The 26,724-nt window shown below is 30.2% G+C and overlaps 2 long non-coding RNA genes and 1 pseudogene across 2 annotated transcripts; all 3 read left to right on the top strand.

Moving 5' to 3' along the window:
• Positions 1–1,046: 1,046 nt before the first annotated feature.
• LOC149518274 (uncharacterized) lies at positions 1,047–4,404 on the top strand (annotated as a pseudogene).
• Positions 4,405–21,052: 16,648 nt separating this feature from the next.
• On the top strand, positions 21,053–23,289 carry LOC149518273 (uncharacterized). The gene is made up of 4 exons (XR_016343735.1): positions 21,053–21,344; positions 21,429–22,454; positions 22,693–22,781; positions 22,926–23,289. It is a non-coding gene; the product is annotated as an uncharacterized LOC149518273 (long non-coding RNA).
• Positions 23,290–23,882: 593 nt separating this feature from the next.
• LOC149518272 (uncharacterized) lies at positions 23,883–25,956 on the top strand. The gene is made up of 3 exons (XR_016343736.1): positions 23,883–24,161; positions 24,742–25,427; positions 25,573–25,956. It is a non-coding gene; the product is annotated as an uncharacterized LOC149518272 (long non-coding RNA).
• The last annotated feature ends 768 nt before the right edge of the window (positions 25,957–26,724 follow it).

Below are 26,724 nucleotides of genomic sequence, written 5' to 3'. Positions count from 1 at the left end.
TGGAATTCTTCTTTTGCAAGTCTTCTTGTCCATCAAGCAATATCTGACAAATCTCAAACAAATCTTTAACAAATCTCAAACAAATCTCTTATGGGATTTGAGTCAATATTCCCAACAGCGTTCCCTAGTTTGGAAAGACTGAGCATTTCCTGCTTGAGAAATATGAAGATGATATGGCACAATCAATAACTCTCTGTAAATTCCTTTTGCAAACTGGAAAAAATGGCAGTTGAACACCGTAATGAGGCCTTTACCATTTTTCCATTTGATTTATTGAGTACATTTCAACGACTGCAAACTCTAGAGGTATCTAATTGTGGTTTAGTGGAACATATATTTGAACTCCAAAGGTTAAATATGAAAGAAACACATGCTGTGGCTACTCAACTAAGAGAATTAATGTATGTTGTTAATCTACCAAAATTGAAGAATGTTTGGAACAAGGACCCCCAAGGAATTTTAACATTTCAAAATCTAAATGTAGTATTTGTTTGGAACTATTGGAATCTGAAGAATGTGTTTCCAGCTTTAGTAGCCAGATTTCTACCACAGCTGAAAGATCTTACGGTAGCTAGCTGCGCGGTGAAGGAGATTGTTTTGAAAGCGGAAGGATGGGAAACGACTTTTACTAATTTTGAGTTTGATTGAATCTCCTCCCTTATGCTCTGGAACCTGCCAAAATTCAAATGCTTCTATTCAGGGATGCATACAACAAAGTGGCCAATGTTAAAAAAGTTGAAAACATACCATTGCAACGAAGTGCAGACATCGGATGTCTTAATTTGCCAGATATGAATTGAGGATGGCCAATTGGAGTCCCCAATCCAACCACCACTTTTCTTAGTTGAAAATGTATGAAACCTACCTCATACTAAGTTACCAGCTGGTCCCAACAATAACATATACTTGATTTTTTTTCTTGGTAACCTAGAATATTTATCATTAATCATTTGATTCAAATGTGATCGTATAAGTTCCCTATATTTCAAATGTGTTTCAATTGGATTAGGAAAATTCAAATCAATTGTGATTAAAAAAAGTGAACTAAAGTTTAAGATACGACCTGAACGCATTAAAAGACTAGCATGTCTCACATGTTTGCATGTAATTTTTTTTTCTCTCGCACGCTAGTAGAATAAATTTTTCATGATTTTTTTCATAAAGTACAAAATTGTAATTGACTTTACATTGGTTTTGCAGGTCATTCCAAAATTAGAAGAAGTGTCTTTAAACAGTGATGACATTGCAATGATATGTGATAACAAGTTTTCTACTGGTCTTTTCCATAAAATTAGAGTTCTTCAAATCTTCTACCACCAGGATTCATCTGCTGTTTTCCGAATTACTTTTCTGGAAAGATTCAACAATCTGGAAATGCTTGAGGTAACTTGCTGCAAATTCAAAGAGGTGTTCTCTTATGAAGGAGATGTTGGAAATGAGACAAAAGCTGAGATAATTTTACCAATTAGAAACTTAAGACTGAACAGCCTTCATCATCTAAAACATATATGGAAGCAAAAGTCACGACTAGAGTGCATTCTTCCCAATCTTGAAACTTTCGAGGTTTTCAGTTGTGGCAATATGATTAGTTTAGGATTGTCCTCAACACCTTTTCAAAATCTCATGATTTTGGATCTTTGGGAGTGCGAAGCACTGATAAACTTGGTTACATCCTCAACAGTCCAAAGTTTTCCGCAGCTCAAAAATTTGAAACTGTGTTTCAATGAAAGAAATTGTGAGAAATGAAGGAGATGTTGAAGCAACATATGACATCATTTTCAATAGGTTGAAATGTCTAGAGCTTCGACATTTACCAAGCCTTAAAGGCTTTTGTTCAAGCAATCATAATTTTGGGTTTCCATCTTTGGATCAAGTAATAGTGAGCCGTGTTCTGAATTGAAGGTTTTTTGCAAGGTAGATATCAATGCACCAATTTTGCAAAGAGTACAAGTAATTACAGGTGAAGATGGGAAGAGATATTGGGATGGTGACCTTAATAGCACTGTTCAACATTTGTATGCAAAAAAGGTACTAAAATGGTTTATTTATCTTTGAAATCATTTGTCCTGTCAGGCTCATTTTAAGATTTTTATTAATGGGTGTTGTTCTGAAGCACAGATAAGGATCAAATTATTTGTCTGGTTTAATTTTGCTTTAAGCTTTTTGTTTTTCTTGGGATGAGGCTCAAAGTTTATCATTCTAATTAAGGTGATGAACCAAAATTGCCACGTATCATTGAACGTGTACAATTTTAACATTGTACTTCTAATTATAAAAATAATAAAAATTATAGTAAAAGATAATATTCCTATTATTTATCGATTTGAATCGCATTAAAAGTATAATATTAAAATTGCACTTCTTCATGGATTAGAGTTAAATTTGGTTCAATATTATTCTAAGTAGAGTGATAAATTTGGCTTTCATCTTTTTTTTTTTTTGTCATAGTAGTTGCTTTCATAATATAACTGATGTAGTAAATTGGATCTTGTAGGTTGAATACAAAGCAAGGGAGTATCTAGTACTCTCTGAGTTTTCTAAGTCAGTGGAAATATGGAAGCAAAATCTTCAAGAAAGTTTACATTTCAAAAGTCTTCAATGTTTGAAAGTTTATGAATGTAATAGCTTGGTATGCATATTTACTGCTTCCCTGACTTTGGATCTTGTGCAACTCAAGAAGATCATTGTAAAAAATTGCTCCGTGATGAAGCAAATTATCTAGAATGACGGAACAGAGGAATTCACAACAAACTCAATCATGTTCCCTTCCCTTCAGAGCATGAGTCTTGTGTCATGTTCAGACTTGACGAGCTTTTATTTGGGAGGTACTACTATGGAATGCCCATCTTTGGTAGAGATTATGGTAGTAGATTGTCCAAAGATGTTTGTATTCGCTTCTACTTTTATTAGAGAGAATGAGTCAGAGGCAATTGGTACTCCACCCTTTTTCAGTGATAAGGTTAGGGTTTTTTTTTTTTTTTTCAGGTAGTTATAAGATTAGTTTTTGTTGGTTTCTTCAATGTTACTTTCTTCTTCTATGCTCATGTATTCGTAAATGCTCTTATATTTCTTTATGCTTGTAGCTTTTCTTTTATTTATTGGTTTCAGCTTTCTTTAATTTTTGTTAAGATTTGAAGTTGTTACTTTTCTATCTCTTTTGTATATCTTATCACTGGTACTATAGTGTATTTTCCATCGTTAGCACAACCAAATAAATCTTTTGTAGGTGGCATTCCCCAACTTGAGAGATTTGGTAATCCAAGGCACTGGAAATTGATGAAGATATGGGACGACAACCTCGCCGTGGATTTTTTTCGTGAACTAGATGCCATCGTAGTGAAGAATTGTGGAAAAGTTGTGAATATTTTTCCACTTAATATGACGGAAAGACTTGATAAACTAGAAGAGCTAAATATAATGGACTGTGAATCTTTAGAGGAAATAATCAGTTCTGATCATGGACTCAATTCCAGTGAATCAACCATGATGTTTGTACTTCCCAAAATGAGATTCTTGGCACTTCATAGGCTAACTAAATTGAAGAGTTTGTACTCCATGTTGCATTCTACAGATCCTTAAAAGAATTGCAGGTGATCGCATGTGACAAAGTGGAGATATTGGCTAGGGAGTTCGTTAGCTTCCCAGCTGAAACGCTTGGAGAGAGCCAACTTGGAGTCTCTTCTCAACAACCCCTGTTTTGGATTAGTGAGGTATGAACCTATAATAACTATACAAAGCAAGTGACATTTGGCTTGAACTGATGAATTTTCGATGCCAATTTTCTGTGGTCGATTAAATCGGGGTCTAATTTAACTAAATTTGCTTTATCTTTAATTTCTGGTAATTCCATAAGCATCTACTATTGCTTTACCATGCCATTGTACCTTGCAGCTAATATGAACTATATCCTCTTTGTTTGTCTTGTGTAATATGAACTAATTTTCACTCATTAACGAGATGAATTACACACAGGTTGCATTTCCTAAGTTGGAGATTACGATAATTTCCCACTTGAGAAATATGAAGATGATATGGCACGACCAACTCTTTGCAAATTCTTTTTGCAAAGTGGAAAAATTGGTAGTTGAACACTGTGATGAGCTATTGACCATTTTTCCATTTTATATGTTGCTGACATTCCATCGATTGCAAACTCTGAGGGTATCCTATTGTGTTTCACTTCAAGAGATATTTCAACTCCAATGGTTAAATATGGAAGAAACGCCAGTTGTGGCTGCCCAATTGAGAGAATTGCACATCCAAAATCTACCAAAATTGAAGCATGTTTGGAACAAGGACCCCCAAGGAATTTTAACATTTCGAAATTTAAGTGTAGTATTTGTTGGGAACTGTTGGAATCTGAAGAATGTGTTTCCAGCTTCAGTAGCAAGAGTTCTTCCATAACTTAAAGATCTTACAGTAGCTAGCTGCGCGGTGGAGGAGATTGTTTCGAAAGCAGAAGGATGGGAAACGACTGTTACTAATTTTGAGTTTGAACGAGTGTCCTCCCTTACGCTCTGGAACCTGCCAAAATTCAAATGTTTCTATCTAGGGATGCATACAACAAAGTGGCCAATGTTAAAAAAGTTGAAAACGTACCATTGCAATGAAGTGAAGATATTTGATATTGGATGTCTTAACTTGTCAGATATGAATGAGGATGACCAATTGGAGTCCCCAATCCTGCCACCACTTTTCTTAGTTGAAAAGGTATGAACTCGAGCTCATAGTTAAAAAGCTACCTTCTTGTAATAATATCATGTACCTGATTTTTTTTATTGATCATTTGGTTCAAATTTGAATTATATCATTTTTCTAAATTTTCTAAATTTGGCAAAAGTTTTGTAGTTGGTTCCCAAATTAGAAGAACTGTCCTTGACCAACGATGACATTGCAATCATATGTGACAACAAGGTTTCCAAAGGCCTTTTCAATGAAATAAAAGCTCCTTATTTGCTATGCTACCATAATGAATCTGCTATTTTCCCAACTACCTTTCTTGTAAGATACAACAATTTGGAAAAGCTTGAGATGATTTGCAGCAAATTTGAAGATCTTTTCTGCCACGAAGGAGGTGTTGGTAAGGGGACAAATGTTTTAACATTTTTACCAATTAGAAAAGTTCATTATCTAAAACACATATGGATGCAATAGTCACAACTTGACTGCATTCTTCCCAATCTTGAAACAATTGAAGTTTCCAGTTGTGGCGATGTGATTAGTTTAGTATTGTCCTCGACACCTTTTCAGAATCTCATGACTTCAGATGTTTGGGAGTGTGAAGCAATGATAAACTTAGTTGCATCCTTAGCTGTCCAAAATTTGCTGCAACTAAAAGTTTTGAGGATAAGAAACTGTGTTTCAATGAAAGAAATTGTTGGAAATGAGGGAGACGATGAAGCTGTTGACAGATCGGAGGTTGGTAGCATCCATCAACTCCATGTGCTTGAACACCAATATTAAAATGTTCAACTTGGATGCAGCAAGTATATGATAGTATATAAAAGCTGAACAGGGCAATGTATTGAGTCAACCTGGAGTGCAAGCTTAAATGGGCACTGAGACAACCTAGGTGACAAGGTTGAGTGCTGTGACCTAACCTAAAAGCGTACTAGAGATGTGAGGTTGCCTGACCTAAAGGAGATGTTACTAAGACTTACTCGCACAGGAAAGACGAGGTGGAACTCATAAATGAACAGAAGAGATTATGGGGATAAGATTCAGATGTGAGTAAAGAATCTCACATCACTAAAATTTTGAATAAAATATTTTATATATACATGGAGGACCGAAGAACCTAATAGCTTAAACTTTTAGACTCAAATAATATCTAACATATATGTATAAATTCCCTGATGTGCTCCCATGAACTTCGATATTTATGAAGCCTTAAAAGCTTTTGTTCAGGCAATCATACATTTGGTGTCACGCCTTGAGACCAAGACATAACACGGCCATATTACCTTAAAGTAAAACCCAAAGTAATACGAAGCCTTCTTTTTTAATCATTCTAAAATTCTTTAATAAACTGATATAGTCTGTCTAGTAAAATTCATATCTTTAATCCAACTAATGATACATCTCTAAATATCCAAATACAAATCAAATAAAATACAAAATCATTTCATAAGATTTCGTTGGCCAACATTGTCTCTGACGACTAAGTAATCTTTCCCATTTGATCTTCTAGCTTTCATAAAACTAAGCAAACTTATCACTTGCTCATCTGTAAAGAAAAAGAAAAAGGGAAATGAGCAAACTACAGCTCAACAAGTATAGGCTCTTACACTTTACCAGATCAAACATATTTTTCATACATATTATATAGATCATTTAAAACGTTCGTCAAATCATAATGTCAAAACATTTCAAAGATCATCTTTCTATCAAACATTTCATAAATTCATAAATTAATATAAAAACATGTCAATTCATAAATTATTGCAAAATGCTATCATTTAAATATCGTAATCAAACCAAATCATGGATCAATCATTAAAAATCATTGTCAATCATTATTATTATTTGTTTATCGTTAGCTACGGTCACTGCTATAACCCGTGACATTGGTCGTATCGACAATTTCATCCTCATGATCATTGCTAACTATTATAGTTGTTAGCCAAGACCTTATGCTAACTACTCCGTTAACAGGGCCATATGATAATGTCTATGCTAACTACTATAACCCATTAGCCAAGGCTGTAGAACTAGTTCTAATGTCGATGATCCCACTTTTCAAAGATGTAAAAATGTAGCTATCATAAAATTGTTCTTTAAATATAAATCATTTTCTCATTTCATTTATAAGCATAATCCATTGTTTACATAGCAAAAACACAAAATAATCATATGCTTGGTCTTATTTTCATATATAAAAAATAATGAAATAAAATATTTTCTCATTTAGAAACATATATATATATACATAGGTTCAAAAACAAGTAAAGTGTGCGAGATTCTACTTACCTCCTTTCGATTCCACCGCCTAGTTTTTTCTCTCCAAATAATTAATGACCCATTCAAGATAATTTCAACATAACGGTAATTAATCAACCCATTTGAGACCACTTATACTAAAATAATTAAGTTAAACAAGAATTAACTTAAGTAACTAATTCTGGCAGCCTGCACTTCTTTCACTAAAACGATCATATCTTAAAATATCCAACTCAAAATCAAAATCTTTTTAATGTGTTAGAAACTAGACTCGATAAGTTTTCTAACCATATATGGCCCATCTCGTTATTCCTTGTGGATTAATTATAACCATTTTTGAAATCCACGTCATATGCTGCTGCCAGACAACCTGTATGCCTTCTAATAAAAATTACGTATATATTCATAGGAAACTTCAAATTCGATTCCATTTCTTTCATTGGAAAGTAGACTCAGTAAGCTTTCCAAAAATATATGGCTTAATCTATAAATTTTTGTATAAAAATTAATACAATTTTCGTCATTCAACCTTGATGTTGCTGCTTTACAGCCTGTATATCCTTAAGTAAAAATTAGATAACTCTTCATAGAGAACTCGGATTCGACTTCCGTTTATTTCATTAGAAAATAGATTCAACATTCTTTCCAATGATATATAATAATCACAGTAATAATCTATCCATTAATACAAAATTCTATTTTAATTCATTAATACAGATTATAGCATCTCATCCAAAAATAGAATTTCTCTCTTAATCTTTAAAAACTCAAATCCCCACTTTCAGCCTTTAAACTCCATTCAATAATCATCAATAAATCTTAAGAACATGAAATAAACAAAGCCCAGTAATTTACCCAAATAGATCATGAAGATTAATGAAAAATTTCATAATTTTCTTGATTTTTCTCTCAAAACTTTAACTTCAAACAATAGCAATCAACATGATATTTTTTCTTAAATAAAAAGAGGGCATATACTCACCATTAGGAGATTAACTCGATTGTAGCTTTTGATTTTGAATCTCCAACTTGATTTTTTATGTTCTCTAACCCCAAGGAAGATGAGAAAGAAGAACTCCTATTTTCTTTCTGTTTCATGATAGCTAGGTTTTCTTTCATATAATTAATCTCTTAATAAACTGATGGGTTTTGGTATTAGTCTAACCCAATTATCATTTGGGCTGGGGTATTACATTCTCCCCTTCTTATAAAAAGTTTCATATTTGAAACTTGATTTACATCCATATCTTATTCCTCTATTTTTGTAATCACTTCTCTTGTTGTATGATTAATCTTATTAGACTTTAACAAAAATAATCATGTTGCCTCAAAAACTTGTTCTTTCCAATCAACCATTCGAAAAAGATATTTTTAATATGTTAAAACTCATATCATCTTGAATTTTCAAATACTCATATCCAATAACATAGCTTCTACCAAGATATTCTCTTAACATAGATTCATCATGTACACTAGACATCAAAGGTAATAGTATTCTTTTATTTTGAACTTCTTTCACTTTACCAAGAACTTTAAATGTCCTTACATAATACAAACTTAACCTTTCTTACTTTATAATCTTCATAACGAGTATAAATGATTGACCACTTAAAGCTTTAAATCATATCTCCAAATTCTGGTATAATTCTTTTGCTTACTTTAAACCATTGCTTAATTAACCAAAATTTATCAGCCATTTGTTTCATAAATTCAAGAAATAAAAGTTTTTCTTCTTTGTCCTTATCCCAATAAGTTTAAGACTTCTACTCCCATACTAAACCTCAAAATGAATAATTGAATATTTGTCTTATGACTATCATTATAAAATATATCTTCAAGTCATGACATAAGCACTTCTTAAAAGAATGTCAATCAATGATAAAGCCTCAAAAACTACAAAGAACACAAAATATTCTTATCCAAAATTCATTAGTCCTTATTTATTAAAGATTCATCACTTTCTCCACTAACAATAGCATAAAAGTTTAGAACTTAAAATAAATCAGGCTTTCACTGCGCACTCTGATATTTCTTTCCAATAAAATTCTAACAAATTTACTTTCATAACATTGTTTTATAACAAGAAAAACATATGTCCACAAATTTTCATGTAATTCACTTTACGTCGGGTATATACAACCTTAAAGTTGAATAATAGTATCAACAAATCCTTTAGTCACAAAAAAAATCATATAGTACTTTAATTTTCTTTTCTTCTCTACTGACAATATGAAATTTTCTATCAATTAACCATTAGAACACATATGTAATCAATGCAATAAATCATATCCATAAATTTATACCATGTAAATTCAAACATAAATCTCTAGTTATTAAAGTTGTCTCCAATTTTGAATATTATTCTTTCTAATTTAATAGACCAATTATTATATAACAATTGATTCTTCATAATCCCCACAAACATCATAATGTCTCAAATTTTCTTTTTACCAAATATATTGCTATCATATCCAAGTCAAAATCAAAACCTATGCATCATAATCCATAAGTAAAATTCTCTTGTAGAATTTAAATAATAAAAACTCCAAATACTTGAATTTGTGCTAAAAATATAGTTATAAACAATAACCAAATGTATCACATTATTTTAGAAGTTCTTTCAAACTTCTCTAAAATCGAATACATGCTCAGCATCACCAAGTACACAAAATCATCACTTGTGAGATTTTAACCAATCTTTTTTAGCCAAAACATATATATTTTTCTATAAATTAATTACTCCTTCAAAACCAACTTCCTTACTAAATCATCTAGATAACCATAATTTTAATTTTTATCCACAATTTTAATTCCTTGCTAAATACATAGCCTTGTACCACAATAGGCAATGTTCTCCATAAATATAAAATTTCAAAGAATCCAATAGTATACTTCAATTAGAAATTATAAGCACAAATTAATCACTTTAGCCATTAAGAAAAAAAAATCAACACACCCCAAATAGGAATTTAATGATCAAACATTAACTATACAAACATCCAACTCGCATGATCAATCCTTAAATACTTTCACAATAAAAAATGTAGAACCAAATCAAGCGAACATCATTCTTTACGTGTATTAGACTATTTACCACAATTATCATATTTTGGATTAAATCCTTCCAAATAAATTCTCAAACATTATAATCCATAAATAATTACTTTAAAATTTCAAAACATCATTTCATTCAAGCCCCAATATTCTATACTTTTAATTTCAATAATGTACACCAATATTCCAATCTTAATTCATGATTAGGGATTCACTTTGCACTTATCAAATACTTCAAAAAAAATCTTATTAAGTTAAAGATCTTTTCTCAAACCCATAGGATCTCCAATGATCAAATTGTTCTCTTGTATAATCCTTTAACTCATAAAGTATACCTCATTATAAGCCGCAACAAAATCTCTTCAACTTATAAAATCGCACTATATCAAAGTAATTACACTTCTTTTTAACTATAAGATCCAAAAGTAATATGTAAATATCAATAAAAATAATTACACCAAAAATTCCTTGAATCATTGATTCTTTAAAATTCATTGAAACTTTAACTACTCCAAAATTCATCGAATCTTTTACTTATACTCACCACTATAGTGTATGGATCAAAGTTATGCTCTCAAAAAAAATCATCACATTATCCAAAGGTCATCATCTAAATTCTTAAAAATCTTCACATAATATATTGATCATAACAATGTTCATAGAACATCTCTTTCAATTTAAGGATCATAAGCTACCTTTTCTGAAAATCATTATTAATCTAATTATCATAATCTAACTTCTTAGAAATCTCCAAAGATCATAATCATAGTTCTTAAAAAATCCTCAAAATTATCATATAAGCTTTTTAACATCTCACATAGTTTAAAGATCATAACCTGAACTCTTAGAAAATCTCCAAGAAACATAACTTAGGCTTTTAAAGAAAATCTCATCATAATCTACAAATCATAATCTAACTCTTAAAAATTCTCCAAAAATCGTAACTTAAGCTTTGATACCACTTTATGTCATGCCCAAAGACCAAGGCGTAACACGGTCATATTACGTTAAAATAAACCCCAAAGTAATACGAAACCTTATTTCTTAATCATTTTAAAATTCTTCAATAAACTAATATAGTCTACCTAGTAAAATCTATATCTTTAATCTAACTAATGATACATCTCTAAATATCCAAATACAAATCATATAAAATACAAAATCATTTCATAAGATTTCATTGGCCAATATTGTCTCAGACGACTAAGTAATCTTTCCCATTTGATCTTTCAGCTTTCACAAAATTAAGTAAACTTATCACTTACTCATTTGTAAAGAAAAAGAAAAAGAAAAATGAGCAACCACAGCTCAACAAGTATAGGCTCACACACTTTACCAGATTAAGTATCTTTTTCATACATATCATATAGATCATTTAAAATGTTCGTCAAATCATAATGTCAAAACATTTCAAAGATCATCTTTCTATCAAACATTTCATAAATTCATAAATCAATATAAAAACATGTCAATTCATAAATCATTACAAAATATGCTACCATTCAAATATTGTAATCAAACCAAATCATAGATCAATCATTAAAAATCATTGCCAATCATCATCATAAATCATCATTATCATTTGTTTATCGTTAGCTATGGTCACTGCTATAACCCGTGACATTGGTCGTATCAATAATTTCATCCTCATGATCATTGCTAACTATTATAACCTGCTAACCGGGGTTGTACGCTAATTACTATAATCCATTAGCAGGGCCGTATGATAATGTCTATGCTAACTACTATAACCCATTGGCCAGGGCCATAGAACTAGTTCTGGTGTCGATGATCCCACTTCCTAGGGATGTAAAAACGTAGCTATCATAAAATCATTCTTTAAACATAAATCATTTTCTCATTTCATTCATAAGGATGATCCATCGTTTACATAGCAAAAATACAAAATAATCATATGCTTAGTCCTATTTTCATATATAAAAAATAATGAAATAAAATATTTTCTCATTTAGAAACATATATATACATATATATAGGTTCAAAAACAAGCAAAGTGTGCGAGATTCTACTTATCTCCTTTCAATTCCACCATTTAGTTTTTCTCTCCAAATAATTAACGGCCTATTCACAATAATTTCAATATAACAGTAATTAATCAATCCATTTGAGACCATTTATACCAAAACAATTAAGTTAAACAAGAATTAACTCAAGTAACTAATTCTGGAAGCCTGCATTTCTTTCACTAAAACAATCATATCTCAAGATATCCAACTTAGAATCAAAATCTTTTTTAATGCGTTAGAAACTAGACTCAATAAGCTTTCTTATGGCCCATCTCGTTATTTCTTGTGGATTAATTATAACCATTTTTGAAATCTACGTCATATGCTACTGCTAGACAGCCTGTATGCCTTCTAATAAAAATATTCATAGGAAACTCCAAATTTGATTCCACTTCTTTCGTTGAAAAGTAAACACAATAAGCTTTCCAAACATATATGGCTTAATCTATAAATTCTTGTATAAAAATTAAGACAATTTTCGTAATTCAACCCTAATGTTGCTGTCTTATAGCTTGCATATCCTTAAGTAAAAATTAGATAAGTCTTCATAGAGAACTTAGATTCGACTTTCGTTTATTTCATTAGAAAATAAATTCAACATTCTTTCCAATGATATAAAATAATCATAGCAATAATCTATCCATTAATACAAAATTCTATTTTAATTCATTATTGTAGATCATAGCATCTCATCCAAATATAGAATTTCTCCCTTGATCTTTAAAAACTCAAATCCTCACTTTCAGCCTTTAAACTCCATTCAATAATCAATAAATCTTACGAACATAAAATAAACAAAGCCCAATAATTTACCCAAATAGATCATGAAGATTAATGAAAAATTTCATAATTTTCTTAGTTTTTCTCTCAAAACTTCAACTCTAAATAATATCAATCAACATAATTTTTTTTTTAAATAAAAAAGGTATTTACTCACTATTAGAAGATTAACTCAATTGTAGCCTTTGATTTTAAATCTCCAACTTGATTTTTCATGTTCTCTACCCTAAAAAAGATGAGAAAGAATAACTCCTATTTTTTTTCTATTTCATGGTAGCTAGGTTTTCTTTCATATAATTAATCTCTTAATAAAATGATGGGCTTTGGTATTAGTCTAAGCCAATTATCATTTGAGCTGGGGTATTACATTTGGGTTCCTTTCTTTGGACCAAGTAATTGTTAGTAAGTGTCCTGAATTGGAAATTTTCTTCAATGGAGAATTGAATGCACCAATTTTGCAAAGAGTACAAATAGTTATGGGCAATGATGAGAAGGAACACTGGGTTGGTGACCTGAATAGCACCATCCAATAGTTGTACACAGAAAAGGTGCTTATTTATTTACGAAAGCTTTTTTCTTTTATCTTTGAAATTATTTGTCTTGTGAGGGGTTTTAAAAACACTTGGAAAGAGCCAAAAGGAAATTATCTCTTCTCAACAATCCTTGTTTTTGGTCACTCAGGTATGAAAACATAATATCTGTGTTTCTTATTTTTAGTTTTTGTTTTAAAAAATTTTTTTTTGAAAATATAAACATGTTTGATAAGTAACTTTGTTACATATGAAAAAAAAAACACTTAAATCATTGCAAATGTAATTTTCAATACAGAAAATAAAATCTTACAAATTAAATATAAATAATATTGTATTTATTAATAAAATTATATTATTTGCATAATATTATTTAATAGATTTGATAATAGTATTAAATAATTTTATTTAATCATATTTGATTTAATGTCTTTTAAATAATATTATAATTAAATATAATTAAATATAATATTAAATAACAAGGTTATAAATATTAATTAAATTAAAAAAAGTAATAATTATATAGATATTAAATTAAATTAAATTGATAATATTTATATAATTAGTAATTCTAAGTGATGTACTCAATTATGATATGAATCCATAATCCATAATCCATAATTGATAATTGATAATTCAATAGCATTAGCTATGACTATTGAATTTTTAGTGCCAAATTATGGATTAAGCTCTCTTTGAACAAACAACAAAGATTTAAACCTTCTAAAGGGCTATGTTAATACAAGTTAGGTTGGTTGATCATTAGGGTTGCAAATAGTATGTTTTATATGCATGATAAATTTCATCCATGATCTTTAGTTTGCTTTTTTTTTTTTGTTTCACTTTCACCACTATGCGTCTATGCCATGTAAAGCTTTTACTATGTAACATGCGATGTGGACATTCCCTTAGCTTACAATTTGAACAATTTTTTTTTTTTTTGCAATTGTTAGTAAACAATGTGATAAAATAATCAAAATGAAAATCTAAAAGATTAAGAATCTAAATAGAACAATTCAAAAGTTAGGAGAAGGATTAAAACTAGAATAAAAGTTAGAGATCATAGATGAAATTTACTAACTCAAAATCCTTTGCTTTTGTTAACATGTTTCTTAATTTTGGTTCTCAGGATACATTCCCCAATTTAGAATAGTTATTTTTGGAAAAAAAAATGACATTATGATTGAGATATGGCACGGACAACTTGTGACCCAATATTTTCCTAAACTAACTCTTTTTTCCCTTGAAAGAATTCCCAACAGATCTGGTACTATCCTAAACAGATTCATTTAGTCACTACCAAATCTTGAAGCACTTCATGTGAGAGAAGCTCCCTTCAATGAAATATTTCAATACGAAAGACTTGGGGGTGAGGAGGAACATCCAAGGGCACCTTTTCGGTTGAGTGAATTAACACTGATAGAACTTCTTGAGTTGACAAATATCTGAAAGGAAGAATTCCAAGTTGGAGAAGTTTTTAGTAACCTGGGAACTCTAGAAGTGTCGAAATGTGATAGATTAAAGACTTTAGTGCCATCCTCTATATGCGTTAAAAATTTAACAACTCTGTAAGTGTCAAATTGTCACGGGCTTAAGAATTTAGTTTCACTCCCAACGACAAAAAGCTTGGTGGTATTCACAAAAATGATTATTACTAATTGCCAAATGATAAAAGAAATCATAGCTCATAAAAGGGATGATGTGAAGGATGGCATCGTGTTTTTCTAGCTAAAGTCATTGGAGATTGGTAGTCTTTCGAGCTTATCAAGCTTTTACTCAGGGAATTATGCCTTTGGATTCTCTTTCCTGGAAAAGGTTATTGCGAGAAACTCTCAAAAGATGAAAATTTTCTATTGAGAAAAGTTAACTGCACCAAGTTTGTGTTGGGCCTAAAGCAATAAACACAACAATACAAAATCAATATATCATAATAACCCACAATAATAGATAATAATCAACAATGCAAGAAAAATAAAGTACACCAAGATTTATGTGAAAAATCTTCCAGTATAGAGGAAAAAATCACGGACCACTAAAAAATCTTCACTATCAAATAATGGATATACAAAGTTATTTTCTAGCTAAAACTAGAGTTAATCAATAACTAGAGAGAAACAGTTGGAGAAATCTCATCAAATAAATGACTCAATAAATACACCTTAGATTTATTCCTATAAAGCTTTAAATTCGATCTTCACCATTTAAAATGTAAAACTCTGAATCATAAACCTACTAACAAAATTTTAGCTTAATCGGACCACGGATTGATTTTCGTTCAACCAACTCTCCCTTCTCCCCTTTCTCTCTATTTTTTTAGCTTTTCTTCTTTCTTTTCTTGGTTTGCGACACTACCTTAAAATAATATCTCTTTTTTTTATTAAGTAGCTAGGGCTCTGTATAAAAAGAAAGACCAATGCCCATGGCGTTTGTTTGGTCCAAAACCAATTACATAGGGCTAGACTACATTTTTCTAACAATCTCCCCTTCCAGCCCCATTAGGAGGAGATTCATCACTATAGTAGTTTCATTTGGAACTTTTCTTGGCCAAGTTACTGCAGAGCTCAAGCTTTTTCCTAAGAAGTATCTTAGTTAACATATCTACTGCATTCTCATTTGTACTAACTTTCTTTAATAATGTCTGCTATTTTTTAGTCACTGAATGTAACCAATGATATCTAACATCAATGTGCTTTGTTCTAGCATGGTACATGGCATTCTTACTCAAATCTAAAGCATTCTGACTATCACAAAATATCACATACTCTTTTTTATTCAACTTCAATTCAAGAAGAAAATGTTTCATCCAAAGCATTTCTTTACCTACTTCGATAGCTACAATATACTTAGCCTCTGTAATTGACAAAGCAACACACTTTTATAACTTAGACTGCCAAGACACAACTCCTCTTGTAAAAGTGAACAAATACCCTGAAGTAGATTTCCTACCATCAAGATCACCTGTCATGTTAGCATCAGTAAACCCTTCTAGAACTAGTTGTAAAACTTCATAAATCAAGCACATTTTTTAAGTGTCAATCAAATATGTGAAAATCTATTTTACTGTTTTCTAGTGAACCTTTCTCAGATTAGAAAGAAATTTGCTCAATATACCAATTGCATGAATAATATTAGGCCATGTACAAACCATAAGATACATTAAAAAATCAATTGCAGAAGAATAAAAAATACTACACATAGCTAGTTGCTCTTTCTTAGTCACTGGATAAAATTTCTTACTCATATGAAAATGGTAGCCAAGTGGATTGCTAACTGATTTAGCATGTTGCATGTTGAATTTACTAAACAATCGTTTAACATACCTTTTTTGTGAAAATCACAGCTTTTCAGCTCTCCTATCCTGAATAATGTCCATACCAAAAATCTGTTTTGCTGGATCTAAATCTTTTATGTCAAAAGACTTAGATAATTATTCTTTCAACTTGCGAACCATACTAGCATCTTGTCTCACAATCAACATATTATTAACATATAACAAAAGAATAGTGAAGTTACCATCAGAAAAGTTTTTGACATACACACAAAGATTCACTATCATTCTTTTATAGCAATGGCTCACCATAAAAAAATCAAATTTTTTGTACCACTATCGTGGAGCTTGTTTCAAGCCATACAAGCTTTTTTTTAGGTTACAAACTAAGTGTTGTTTCCCTTTCACTTCAAAACCCTCAAGCTGATTCATATAAATGTCTTCCTACAAATTACCATGCAAGAATGCAATTTTAACATCAAGTTGCTTAAGCTCAAGATTCGAACCAACTGCTAATCCCTGCACCACTCGAATGAAACTTATCTTCATAACTGGAGCAAAGATTTCATCAAAATCGATGCTTGATTTCTGAGAAAAATCTTTTACCACCAATTTAGCTTTATACCTCACTAGTTAGTTACCATTCTTTTTTTAACTTGAACACTCATTTATTTTTCTATGGCCTTTTTCCTTTCAAAAGTTTAATAAAATCATAAGTATCATTTTTTCATAATGACTCAATCTCTTCTTTCATTGCTTTTAACCAGTGCTCTCTATCAGAAGTAACTTGCACATCTTGAAAGCTCTCTGGCTCCCCTTCACTGGTAACTAAAATAAAATCTAAACTTTGATGCTTGGTAGATGACCTATGCTATCTAGTAGATCTCCTAGGCTGAAACTCCACACCACCTGATATCAAAAGTAGCTCCCCTTGCTCAACACTCTTTGGTAAAAAAGATTACTCTTCTTGCTCAAAATTGATTGCATCTGGCTCATCACTAACTGTGGCTGACTTATTCATATCTCCAAGTTCTATTTTTTGCTCATTTTCACCATTTATGGCTTTTTTCTTGTGAAACTCCTGTCAGTGTTAAAACATCACACTTAATAGTAACTTGTGTAGTCTTCTCATTTTTTTCAAGATCTGCTACTATTTTTTTTTATGAAAGATCACATCTTTGCTTCTGATTGTCTTTTTTTTCATTGGATCCTATATCCTGTAGCCAAAATTTTCATCACTATATCCTACAAATACAATAGTATAACTTTACTATCAAGCTTTGACCTATGTTTTTTCGGTACATGCATGAATGCTTTACATCCAAAAACTTTTAAGTGAGAGTATGAAGCATCTTTCTCTGTCCATACTCTTTCTAGAATGTCAAAGCCCAAAAGAACTGATGGTGATCTATTAAGCAAATAACAAGTTGTGTTGACTGTTTCACCCCAGAATGGCTTTAGAAATTTTGTCATCCTTAACATACATCTTACTTTTTTCATAATGGTGCAGTTCATCCTTTCAGCTATACCATTATGCTACAATGTTTCAAGTTCTATCATTTCATGCTTGATCTCATGCTTTGAATAGTACTCTTCAAAGTCTTTGGATGTGTATTCCTCACCATTATCAGTTCGAATACACTTTAAGGGTAACCCTGTCATCTTTTCACTATGGCATAAAATTTTTAAAAATACTGTAATACATGGCTTTTATTTTTCAACATATATACCCAAATCTTATGTGAAGCATCATCAATAAAAGTAACAAAATACCTCCTACCACCTAATGACTCAACCTCAATGGGATCACATACATCAAAATAAATTAATTTTAATCTATTTTCTTTTCTCTGAGAACTCTTAAGAAAGGAAACTCTATGATGCTTACCAAACAAACAATGATCACATGAATTGAAAGACATACCTTTGGTCAAGGGAATGAGAAACTACCTTGCCAAAATCTATAACCTCTTTTCACTCATGTGTGCGAGCTTCTTGTGCCATAAGTTTGCTAAAGCATCATCCTCAATGGCATTTATCTTGTTGTTGTTCAATTGTATCTATGTCTTATACATTATGCAGTATAGTTTTTCCCTTGTAACTACCATAGATCCTTTGAGAAGCTTCCACTGTCCATTCTTTTGTTGACTCTCATATCCTTCTTTATTAAGGACATTAATAGCAAGCAAGTTTATTCATATCCGAAATGTGTTTGACATCCTTCAAAGTCAACATGCAGCCAGTACTAATTTGTACAATAATATCACCAATCCTAACAATCTGTGACACACTATTGTTTTCCATCTTAGTGCAACCTAAGTCTCCTACTTTGTAAGTTGTAAACAACTCTTTCTTAAAAACACAATGATATGTCGCTTTTGTGTTAACTATCCATTCAATGTCAGAATCATCAACATGATTACAATCACCATATGTACAAATCAAAGTAACTAAATCACTACCTGAATTCGCTGCAATATTATCATCATCTGAACTCTTGTCTTTCTTATCTTTTCGCTCTTGCTTCAATATTTTACAGTGTCATTTTATATGACCTATTTTACCATAATGAAAATACTTCATTTTTATCTTTGGACTTAGATCTATGTTTAGATTTACTATAGCATTTTGAGTTTTGACCTCTGTCAATGTTTCTACCCTTGTTCTCTGTGACCAGAGCTTGATTCCTAAGGTCTATATCTTTTCGCCTTGTTTATTCATTAAGCATATTGTCCTTTATCATTTCTAATGTCACCTTATAATCAAAAGCTGAATTAAGAATTGTCACAACTAGAGTATTCCAACTATTTGGCAATAAACCCAAAAGAAATAATGCCTTCATTTCATCACCCATCTTAAGCTCCATAGTAGTCATCCGATTAAATATATCTTGAAAATCACTCAAATGCTCTGTAATAGATTATCCATCACTATACTGTAAAGTTGTAAGCTTTTTAACAAGCATAACTTTTTTCATACTTGTTTTTCTCTCATACAATGCTGTTAATTTTTCTCAAACAATGTAGGTATCTGCCTTGTGCGCTACATGATAGAACATGCTAATATCAACCCATTTTTTAATTGTAGCCAGCATCTTTTTACCTAACTTCTTTCAGTTTTCATCTTTCATATCTCCTGGTTTAGTCGAATCACCCAATACTAGCTCATACAAATCTTTACAGTATAAATGATCTTTCATCATAGACTTCTAAATTGAATAATTTGATGTTGTTAATTTTATCATGGAACCTGTATCACCTTCTATGATCTCAAATAGAATTTACTTCTATCTTGGGCTACTTTTGTATCATTGTCTCAAAATAACCCTATCTCTGATACTACTTATTAGGCCTAAAGCAATAAACACAACAACGCAAAAGCAATATATCGTAATAATCAATAGTAATAGACAACAATCAACAATTAACAATGTAGGAAAAATAAAGCACACTAAGATTTACATGAAAAACCCTTTAATGTAGAGGGAAAAATCACGGACCACTAAAAAAATTTCCACTATCAAATAATGGATATATAAAGTTCTTCTCTAGCTAAAACTAGAGCTAATCAACAACTAAAAAGAGACAATTAGAGAAATCTCACCAAATAGGTGACTCAAGAAATACACTTTGGATTTGTTCCTAAAGAGTTTCAAACTCGATATTCACCGTTCAGAATGTAGAACTCCGAATCATAAACCTGCTGACAAAATTTTAACTCAATCGGATCATAGATCGACTTTCGTTCATCCAACTCTCCCTTTTGCTTTTTCTTTCTATTTTTTTGGCTTTTTTTCTTTCTTTTATTGGTTTATGACACCACTTTAAAATAACCTCACCTCTTTTTATTAAGTAGCTAGGGCTCTATGTAAAAAGAAAGACTAAGGCCCATGACCTTTGATTAGTTCAAAACCAATTACATGGGGCTGGACCCCATTTTCCTAACAGATTGCCAGAGAGTGAAATTTGCTGAAGATAAAAGAGCGTTGGGATGGCAATCTAAACACCACCATGGAACAAATTTTCATAGAAATGTTATGTGTTCATTCAAATACTTTAGTTTTTGCAAAATTTCAGAATTTTTTATTCTTTTTGCTTCTACACTCTATTAAAGCTAAGCATTCTAACTTAGTTGCAATTTTGCTTAATTATGATTGCTTTTCTATGTTCTGACATTTTATACTAAAGCAGAATGTCTTAAGAGTGTAATTGCAGACTAATTAACTTTAATCTTTTCTGAAAAGAAGTTTATGAATTCAGTTGATGGATAAGTGTTTTTCAGCATGCATCAAAACTACATATATATGATGGAATAAACACACCTGTATTCTTTATCTGGCAATGAAGATAATAATAATAATAATAATAATAATAATAATTATTATTATTATTATTATTATTATTATTAGTGAAATGAAGATTGATGCCGACTCATAAAATTCTAATAAAATTTTTATAGAATGGAAGATTATAATCATGTAATCAGAAGTAACATGATATTTTAAACATTTGTGGCATATTCAAAATATAGTGGTTATATATGCCTCCTTATAGAATTCTCTGAAAATATGTGTTTCGTTTAACAGTGTTTGGTTTCAATTTTAGTAAGATGTTGTTATGTTTACAGAATGTCCAGAATTCTATAACAGAGGAAGGTTGTCTGACACAAGCTCAAGCTGGATAAAAACAATGTTTTCTATGTTTTTGAGTGGAAGTACTTCACCTCATGTTCTTTTGAGGATTAAAGGTATTCTTTTTCAAAAACTTCATTTGTCTTCTGATATTGTCACAATTTCTTTATAGTTGTTGGTGCGGTGCTTCTTTGTTTCAGGATGAAGGGGAACTCCTCGGCTCTACCACCAACCCTGTCAAAGCTGCCATGTTTCAGCATTCCAGAAGCCTATTTCACTAGCCACCAATTTTTGTTTTTAAAATTTTTGCAATATTGAATGACTTGGATTTTTTTTATTGGTTTCTAGGTACCTCAACAGTAGTTTGGATTTGAAACTTCTTAAAGATATCTTTTACGAGAATGTGTATGGAGACACCTTGCATTTATTTAACCGTAAATTCAATCAGGTGATATTGGATCTTTCGTGTTTCAGTCATGGCTGCTGTCAATAGAGGGCTGCCATAGACATCAAATTCTAAGCTAGGATTCCTCTGCAATATACATCATTGTAGATTTCTGTACGATATTTGTCAACAATTCTTGTTTTGTCCTTCAATTAGTCAAACATAGTTATAACTTCAAACCTATAATTCCAAAGAAGGCTGAAGACCATATATATCTTGGATTTGGCTAAGCTCGAAAAACGGATAAGTTTGCACATAATTTGTGCGACTCCTTGAGTTAAATTTAGATGGTGACTGACAACCAAGCATCAGCTCAAATGCATGCATGTTAGTCAGATTTTTGGACTTTATGAGTTCGAGAAGATTTAGATGTCTAAGATCTTTTTGAAGTGAGTTAAGTAAATAGGAGTTTGAGGTTAGAAATAGATTAAAAATTTCAAACAATAGAATTAGATAGTGAGTGGCCCTTATGCTTCCATTTCCTCCACTTCTCTGTTTCATTTTATAATTGCTTGTAAAATGATACCGACCTTGCTAATTTTTTTTTTTCGATCTTAATTTTAAACCAGTTTTCAAATTGCATTTCAAAATAGTGGTTATATCGCCTTGTTAAATGAATTTCTCTGAAAATAGAGGGTTACTTCAGTGTTTGCTTTAATTTCACATTTATTGTGAAGTCGTTACGTTTTCGGAATGCCCAGAATTCTATAGAAGACTAAGGCTGATGATACACAACAAAGGTGGATAAAGACAATGCTTGTATATATGTTCTTTTGAGAAGGTATTCTTTCGCAGAACTTCATTTGTATGCTTTAGCTATGCCCCGTATTGTCACAATTGCTTTTATAGTTATTTATTCCATTCTCTTCCCCAAATCTCAATTTTATGCAAAGGCTTCTCTGTTTTAATATGCTTTACTGGTTCATATTTTTAGGCTGTGGATTTCTGTATGATATATATTCATAATAAGTTGTATTAAAAATTAATTCTTGATTTCTCCATTATTTTGTCATTCTTAGTTGTCTGAAAAATATATTACAAAGAAGACTGAAGATCCATATCACGCATTTGCCTTTCGTTTTCATGATTGACGGGGGAAAGTTAGACGGTGAGTGGATCCTTATGCTTCCACCAACCCTTTTTTTTATTGGGTACTTTATTTGTGTGGTTTTTTCTTTCATTATTCATGATTGATTTTTTTACTGTACAAATTGAAATAATTGAGTAGCAATTGATGACTTTTCTTGTGTAGGTTAAAATAATTGATTAAAAGAAAGATTGTCTTCTATCTACCTTCCCAGTTCTTACCCTAGCAGTGCAGTGTGGACTGAATGATGCATTTTCTTCGGCGAAGCAGGATAGATGTTGCCCAGTTGTTTCATTCTTTTTGTTCTTACAAAATGTTAGTTCAAGGAAAAAAACAGTGTGGATTAAAAGAGTGTTATTTCTTTTAATTCTTTTAATTTTCTTCGGCTGTGTGGACTAAAAGAGTGTTTCACTTCCTACAAAATGTTAGTTGAAGGAGTTTTGTTTTGTTTTTTTTTTTTTTTTAACTTTTTAATATTAATGTATGATATATGTTAAAATCCAGTAAAAAATTCCATTTTTCTACAGTTAATTTTGTGCTCTTTTGAAATATGATGTGTGTGTTTTTTTATATTTCCAAAAGATTAGCATATATATAAAATTTTGGATTGAGTGGGTGTTAAATTTACTCATTAATAATAAAAATAATATAAATTTCAGATTGAGTGGTTTTGTAAAAATTGATATCCCACCAAATTGTAAAAAATATATATTTTATTATTAATTTTATATTTTCTATATACATTATATTAATAAAATTATTATTTAATAACTTAACTTATGAAATTAATATTTTAAGTTTAATGAGATATTCATGCGGAGTCCCTTATAAATTTTTTTAAATTTTTATTCTTTTAATTAAATAAATTTTATGAAAAATAAAATCAATTAAAATATTCATGTATCACTTTGTTTGGATTTTTTATCTTTTATTTTTTTAATTAAATAAATTTTACGATAAAAGTTAATAAAATAATAAAATTTTGACTCTTGAAAACGCGCGTTTGTTATGCTAGTAAATTACAAAGAAGACTGAAGATATATATCTTACATTTGTGTAAGCTATAAAAAGGAATTGTTTCCGTGGGTCCTTATGCTTCCACCAAGTTCATTTTTCTTGGATTCTTTGCTTGTGTGGTTTTTGCTTTCCTTATTCATAATTGATGGAAAGTTAGACAGTGAATGGATCCCTATGCTTCCACCAACCTTTTTTTGTATTGGGTATTTTATTCGTGTGATTTTATCATTCATTATTCATAATTGATGCTTTTTATCGTGCAAGTTGAAATAATTAAGTAGCAGAAAGATGCCGCTTTTTCAGTCAAGCAAGATAGAGGTTGTCCAATTGTTTCATTCTTTTAATTCTTTTGAAGCTAAAGGATTGTTTCACTCCTTACAAAATGTAAGTTCAAGAAATTTTTTTTGGTAACTTTTTAATATATATATTGGAAACCAATAAATAACACAATTTTTGTACATTTAATTATGTGCTCTTTTAAAACATGACGTGCTTTTTGTTTTCATTTTCTAGAGATTAGCATATACTATATATCAATTGTTTACATCTATTTTTAATATTATATAAAATTTCGGATCGAGTTGGGTGTTAAATTTACTCATTAATACTAAAAATAATATAAATTTCAGATTGCATGATTTGTAAAAAATTCATATTCAGTCAAATCGGATAGATCTTTTATTTAAAAATTAGGAAAGAGTAAGAAATAGATTTAAAGTGCCCTATATCAAATTATTCCATGTAATTTATAAAAACATATATTTTATTATCTTTTTATATTTATATTTATATATATTATATTAATAAAATTATTATTTTATAATTTAATTTAAAATATTAATATTTTAAACTTAATTAAGATATTTATGTAATTTTCCTATGAGCTCTATTTTCTCATTTTTTGTTTTTTTTTTTTTGTGAACATTGAAATAATTGAGCAGCAATTTATGTTTTTTCTGTGCAGATTGAGTTGATTGAGCAGCAGAAATATTCTCTTCTTTCTACATTCCCAGTTCCGACCCTAGCAGTGCCGTGTCAACTGAATGAAACATTTTCTTCAACCAAGAAGATAGCTGTTGCCCGATTTTTAAAATGGTTTATCAAACACATTAACAATAAAATTATTAAAAAATTTTAATTTTTAATGATTTAAAAATTTTAAATAAGTTATCAAATGAATTAAAAAACTTTTATCAAAGAGTATAAGAAAAGCTACCGCAAGTGCCTTTTTTTTTTTTTTGGCTAAAAGCTATTTCCTGCTTTTTTTCTGTCGGCAGGTTAAAAATGTTAATTCACATTATTTGTTGGCAACTGCAGACTTTTATTAAATATTTTTTTTAAAATTGCGAGTGCTTTAGCTATGCCCCATATTGTCACAATTGCTTTTATAGTTATTTATTCCATTCTCTTCCCCAAATCTCAATTTTATGCAAAGGCTTCTCTGTTTTAATATGCTTTACTGTTTCATATTTTTAGGCTGTGGATTTCTGTATGATATATATTCATAATAAGTTGTATTAAAAATTAATGCTTGATTTCTCCATTATTTTGTCATTCTTAGTTGTCTGAAAAATATATTACAAAGAAGACTGAAGATCCATATTACGCATGTGCCTTTGGTATTCATGATTGACGGGGGAAAGTTAGACGGTGAGTGGATCCTTATGCTTCCACCAACCCTTTTTTTTATTGGGTACTTTATTTGTGTGGTTTTTCCTTTCATTATTCATGATTGATTTTTTTACTGTACAAATTGAAATAATTGAGTAGCAAATTGATGACTTTTCTTGTGTAGGTTAAAATAATTGATCAAAAGAAAGATTGTCTTCTATCTACCTTCCCAGTTCTTACCCTAGCAGTGCAGTGTGGACTGAATGATGCATTTTCTTCGGCGAAGCAGGATAGATGTTGCCTAGTTGTTTCATTCTTTTTATTCTTACAAAATGTTAGCTCAAGGAAAAAAACAGTGTGGACTAAAAGAGTGTTATTTCTTTTAATTCTTTTAATTTTCTTCGGCTGTGTGGACTAAAAGAGTGTTTCACTTCCTACAAAATGTTAGTTGAAGGAATTTTGTTTTTTTTTTTTGTAACTTTTTAATATTAATGTATGATATATGTTAAAATCCAGTAAAAAACTCCATTTTCTACAGTTAATTTTGTGCTCTTTTGAAATATGATGTGGATGTGTGTGTTTTTTTATATTTCCAAAAGATTAGCATATATATAAAATTTTGGATTGAGTCGGGTGTTAAATTTACTCATTAATAATAAAAATAATACAAATTTCAGATTGAGTGGTTTTGTAAAAATTGATATCCCACCAAATTGTAAAAAATATATATTTTATTATTAATTTTATATTTTCTATATACATTATATTAATAAAATTATTATTTAATAACTTAACTTATGAAATTAATATTTTAAGTTTAATGAGATATTCATGCGGAGTCCCTTATAAATTTTTTTAAATTTTTATTCTTTTAATTAAATAAATTTTATGAAAAATAAAATCAATTAAAATATTCATGTATCACTTTGTTTGGATTTTTTATCTTTTATTTTTTTAATTAAATAAATTTTACGATAAAAATTAATAAAATAATAAAATTTTGACTCTTGAAAACGCACGTTTGTTATGCTAGTAAATTACAAAGAAGACTGAAGATATATATCTTACATTTGTGTAAGCTATAAAAAGGAATTGTTTCCGTGGGTCCTTATGCTTCCACCAAGTTCATTTTTCTTGGATTCTTTGCTTGTGTGGTTTTTGCTTTCCTTATTCATAATTGATGGAAAGTTAGACAGTGAATGGATCCCTATGCTTCCACCAACCTTTTTTTGTATTGGGTATTTTATTCGTGTGATTTTATCATTCATTATTCATAATTGATGCTTTTTATCGTGCAAGTTGAAATAATTAAGTAGCAGAAAGATGCCTCTTTTTC

This window comes from Durio zibethinus, chromosome 7 (assembly GCF_047325235.1).
Source record: "Durio zibethinus cultivar Kanyao isolate XHJ-2024 chromosome 7, ASM4732523v1, whole genome shotgun sequence".
Classification (NCBI taxonomy): domain Eukaryota; kingdom Viridiplantae; phylum Streptophyta; class Magnoliopsida; order Malvales; family Malvaceae; genus Durio; species Durio zibethinus.
The sequence above is the reverse complement of the archived record's forward strand: the minus strand, read 5'-3'. Positions and strand labels throughout refer to the sequence as shown.